Source organism: Daucus carota, chromosome 1, assembly GCF_001625215.2.
Source record: "Daucus carota subsp. sativus chromosome 1, DH1 v3.0, whole genome shotgun sequence".
Classification (NCBI taxonomy): Eukaryota; Viridiplantae; Streptophyta; class Magnoliopsida; order Apiales; family Apiaceae; genus Daucus; species Daucus carota.
This window is the reverse complement of record NC_030381.2, coordinates 13,575,064-13,580,907: the sequence shown is the minus strand read 5'-3', so window position 1 is coordinate 13,580,907 and position 5,844 is coordinate 13,575,064.

Here is a 5,844-nt window from a genome sequence, read left to right as displayed (position 1 = left end):
ACAAGTTGTTTTCAACTTCAAATGAGTCTGGAATTAAGCTACAAGTTGTTTCCAACTTCAATCTAGTCAATAATGAAGCTACAAGTGGTTTACAAGCTCAAACGAATCAAAAATAAACTACAATTTGATTCCAATTTCAAACAACCAAAAATGAAGCTACAAGTTGTTTTCAATTTCAAACGAGTCTGGAATTAAACTACAAGTTGTTTCCAACTTCAATCTAGTCAATAATGAAGCTACAAGTTGTTTTCAAGCTCAAACGAGTCAAGAATGAAACTACAAGTTGATTCCAATTTCAAACAACCAAAATGAAGCTACAAGTTGTTTTCAACTTCAAACGAGTCTGGAATGAAGCTACAAGTTGTTTCCAACTTCAATCTAGTCAATAATAAAGCTACAAGTTGTTTTCAAGCTCAAACGAGTCAAAATGAAACTACAAGTTGATTCCAATTTCAAACAACCAAAATGAAGCTACAAGTGTTTTCAACTTCAAACGAGTCTGGAATGAATCTACAAGTTGTTTCCAACTTTAATCTAGTCGATAATAAAGCTACAAGTTGTTTTCAAGCTCAAACGAGTCAAGAATGAAACTACAAGTTGATTCCAATTTCAAACAACCGAAAATGAAGCTACAAGTTGTTTTCAACTTCAAACGAGTCTGGAATGAATCTACAAGTTGTTTCCAACTTCAATCTAGTCAATAATGAAGCTAAAAAGTTTTCCGTGCACAAACGAGTCAAGAATGAAACTACAAGTTGATTCCAATTTCAAACAACCAAAAATGAAACTACAAGTTGTTTTCAACTTCAAATGAGTCTGGAATTAAGCTGCAAGTTGTTTCCAACTTCAATCTAGTCAATAATGAAGCTCCAAGTGGTTTACAAGCTCAAACGAATCAAAATAATACTACAATTTGATTCCAATTTCAAACAACCAAAAATGAAGCTACAAGTTGTTTTCAATTTCAAACGAGTTTGGAAATAAACTACAACTTGTTTCCAACTTCAATCTAGTCAATAATGAAGCTACAAGTTGTTTTCGGGCTCAAACGAGTCAAGAATGAAACTACAAGTTGATTCCAATTTCAAACAACCGAAAATGAAGCTACAAGTTGTTTCCAACTTCAATCTAGTCAATAATGAAGCTAAAAATTGTTTCCGTGCCCAAACGAGTCAAGAATGAAACTACAAGTTGATTCCAATTTCAAACAACCAAAATGAAACTACAAGTTGTTTTCAACTTCAAATGAGTCTGGAATTAAGCTGCAAGTTGTTTCCAACTTCAATCTAGTCAATAATGAAGCTCCAAGTGGTTTACAAGCTCAAACGAATCAAAAATAAACTACAATTTGATTCCAATTTCAAACAACCAAAAAGAAGCTACAAGTTGTTTTCAATTTCAAACGAGTTGGAATTAAACTACAAGTTGTTTCCAACTTCAATCTAGTCAATAATGAAGCTACAAGTTGTTTTGGGCTCAAACGAGTCAAGAATGAAACTACAAGTTGATTCCAATTTCAAACAACCGAAAATGAAGCTACAAGTTGTTTTCAACTTCAAACGAGTCTGGAATGAAGCTACAAGTTGTTTCCAACTTCAATCTAGTCAATAATAAAGCTACAAGTTGTTTTCAAACTCAAACGAGTCAAAAAAAACTACAAGTTGATTCCAATTTCAAACAACCGAAAATGAAGCTACAAGTAATTTTCAGTTTCAAACGAGTCTGGAATGAAGCTACAAGTTGTTTCCAACTTCAATCTAGTCAATAATAAAGCTACAAGTTGTTTTCAAGCTCAAACGAGTCAAGAATGAAACTACAAGTTGATTCCAATTTCAAACAACCGAAAATGAAGCTACAAGTTGTTTTCAACTTCAAACGAGTCTGGAATGAATCTACAAGTTGTTTCCAACTTCAATCTAGTCGATAATGAAGCTAAAAATTGTTTCCGTGCACAAACGAGTCAAGAATGAAACTACAAGTTGATTCCAATTTCAAACAACCAAAATGAAACTACAAGTTGTTTTCAACTTCAAATGAGTCTGGAATTAAGCTGCAAGTTGTTTCCAACTTCAATCTAGTCAATAATGAAGCTCCAAGTGGTTTACAAGCTCAACGAATCAAAAATAATACTACAATTTGATTCCAATTTCAAACAACCAAAAATGAAGCTACAAGTTGTTTTCAATTTCAAACGAGTTTGGAATGAAACTACAATTGTTTCCAACTTCAATCTAGTCAATAATGAAGCTACAAGTTGTTTTCGGGCTCAAACGAGTCAAGAATGAAACTACAAGTTGATTCCAATTTCAAACAACCAAAAATGAAGCTACAAGTTCTTTTCCAACTTCAATCTAGTCAATAATGAAGCTAAAATTGTTTCCGTGCCCAAACGAGTCAAGAATGAAACTACAAGTTGATTCCAATTTCAAACAACCAAAATGAAACTACAAGTTGTTTTCAACTTCAAATGAGTCTGGAATGAAGCTGCAAGTTGTTTCCAACTTCAATCTAGTCAATAATGAAGCTCCAAGTGGTTTACAAGCTCAAACGAATCAAAAATAATACTACAATTTGATTCCAATTTCAAACAACCAAAAATGAAGCTACAAGTTGTTTTCAACTTCAAACGAGTCTGGAATGAATCTACAAGTTGTTTCCAACTTCAATCTAGTCAATAATGAAGCTAAAAATTATTTCCGTGCACAAACGAGTCAAGAATGAAACTACAAGTTGATTCCAATTTCAAACAACCAAAAATGAAACTACAAGTTGTTTTCAACTTCAAATGAGTCTGGAATTAAGCTGCAAGTTGTTTCCAACTTCAATCTAGTCAATAATGAAGCTCCAAGTGGTTTACAAGCTCAAACGAATCAAAAATAATACTACAATTTGATTCCAATTTCAAACAACCAAAATAGAAGCTACAAGTTGTTTTCAATTTCAAACGAGTTTGGAATAAACTACAACTTGTTTCCAACTTCAATCTAGTCAATAATGAAGCTACAAGTTGTTTTCGGGCTCAAACGAGTCAAGAATGAAAGTACAAGTTGATTCAAATTTCAAACAACCAAAATGAAGCTACAAGTTGTTTCCAACTTCAATCTAGTCAATAATGAAGCTAAAATTGTTTCCGTGCACAAACGAGTCAAGAATGAAACTACAAGTTGATTCCAATTTCAAACAACCAAAATGAAACTACAAGTTGTTTTCAACTTCAAATGAGTCTGGAATTAAGCTGCAAGTTGTTTCCAACTTCAATCTAGTCAATAATGAAGCTCCAAGTGGTTTACAAGCTCAAACGAATCAAAAATAATACTACAATTTGATTCCAATTTCAAACAACCAAAAATGAAGCTACAAGTTGTTTTCAACTTCAAACGAGTCTGGAATGAATCTACAAGTTGTTTCCAACTTCAATCTAGTCAATAATGAAGCTAAAAATTATTTCCGTGCACAAACGAGTCAAGAATGAAACTACAAGTTGATTCCAATTTCAAACAACCGAAAATGAAGCTACAAGTAATTTTCAGTTTCAAACGAGTCTGGAATGAAGCTGCAAGTTGTTTCCAACTTCAATCTAGTCAATAATAAAGCTACAAGTTGTTTTCAAGCTCAAACGAGTCAAGAATGAAACTACAAGTTGATTCCAATTTCAAACAACCAAAATGAAACTACAAGTTGTTTTCAACTTCAAACGAGTCTGGAATGAAGCTACAAGTTGTTTCCAACTTCAATCTAGTCAATAATAAAGCTACAAGTTGTTTCCAAGCTCAAACGAGTCAAGAATGAAACTACAAGTTGATTCCAATTTCAAACAACCAAAAATGAAACTACAAGTTGTTTTCAACTTCAAATGAGTCTGGAATTAAGCTGCAAGTTGTTTCCAACTTCAATCTAGTCAATAATGAAGCTCCAAGTGGTTTACAAGCTCAAACGAATCAAAATAATACTACAATTTGATTCCAATTTCAAACAACCAAAAATGAAGCTACAAGTTGTTTTCAATTTCAAACGAGTCTGGAATGAACTACAAGTTGTTTCCAACTTCAATCTAGTCAATAATGAAGCTACAAGTTGTTTTCGGGCTCAAACGAGTCAAGAATGAAACTACAAGTTGATTCAAATTTCAAACAACCAAAAATGAAGCTACAAGTTGTTTCCAACTTCAATCTAGTCAATAATGAAGCTAAATTGTTTCCAACAAACGAGTCAAGAATGAAACTACAAGTTGATTCCAATTTCAAACAACCGAAAATGAAACTACAAGTTTTTCAAGTTTCAAACGAGTCTGGAATGAAGCTACAAGTTGTTTCCAACTTCAATCTAGTCAATAATAAAGCTACAAGTTGTTTTCAAGCTCAAACGAGTCAAGAATGAAACTACAAGTTGATTCCAATTTCAAACAACCAAAATGAAGCTACAAGTTGTTTTCAACTTCAAACGAGTCTGGAATGAATCTACAAGTTGTTTCCAACTTCAATCTAGTCAATAATGAAGCTAAAAATTGTTTCCGTGCACAAACGAGTCAAGAATGAAACTACAAGTTGATTCCAATTTCAAACAACCAAAAATGAAACTACAAGTTGTTTTCAACTTCAAATGAGTCTGGAATTAAGCTGCAAGTTGTTTCCAACTTCAATCTAGTCAATAATGAAGCTCCAAGTGGTTTACAAGCTCAAACGAATCAAAATAATACTACAATTTGATTCCAATTTCAAACAACCAAAAAGAAGCTACAAGTTGTTTTCAATTCAAACGAGTTTGGAATTAAACTACAAGTTGTTTCCAACTTCAATCTAGTCAATAATGAAGCTACAAGTTGTTTTCGGACTCAAACGAATCAAAAAAATACAATTCAAACAACAAAAAATAAGCTACAAGTTGTTTTCAACTTCAAACGAGTCAAGAATGAAACTACAAGTTGATTCCAATTTCAAACAACCGAAAATGAAGCTACAAGTTGTTTTCAACTTCAAACGAGTCTGGAATGAAGCTACAAGTTGTTTCCAACTTCAATCTAGTCAATAATAAAGCTACAAGTTGTTTCCAAGCTCAAACGAGTCAAGAATGAAACTACAAGTTGATTCCAATTTCAAACAACCAAAATGAAACTACAAGTTGTTTTCAACTTCAAACGAGTCTGGAATGAAGCTACAAGTTGTTTCCAACTTCAATCTAGTCTAATAAAGCTACAAGTTGTTTCCAAGCTCAAACGAGTCAAGAATGAAACTACAAGTTGATTCCAATTTCAAACAACCAAAAATGAAACTACAAGTTGTTTTCAACTTCAAATGAGTCTGGAATTAAGCTACAAGTTGTTTCCAACTTCAATCTAGTCAATAATGAAGCTCAAGTGTTTTACAAGCTCAAACGAGTCAAAAAAAAACTACAATTTGATTCCAATTTCAAACAACCAAAAATGAAGCTACAAGTTGTTTTCAACTTCAAACGAGTCTGGAATGAAGCTACAAGTTGTTTCCAACTTCAATCTAGTCAATAATGAAGCTAAAAATTGTTTCCGTGCTCAAACGAGTCAAGAATGAAACTACAAGTTGATTCCAATTTCAAACAACCGAAAATGAAGCTACAAGTAATTTTTCAGTTTCAAACGAGTCTGGAATGAAGCTGCAAGTTGTTTCCAACTTCAATCTAGTCAATAATAAGCTACAAGTTGTTTTCAAGCTCAAACGAGTCAAGAATGAAACTACAAGTTGATTCCAATTTCAAACAACCAAAAATGAAGCTACAAGTTGTTTTCAACTTCAAACGAGTCTGGAATGAAGCTACAAGTTGTTTCCAACTTCAATCTAGTCAATAATGAAGCTACAAGTTGTTCCAAGCTCA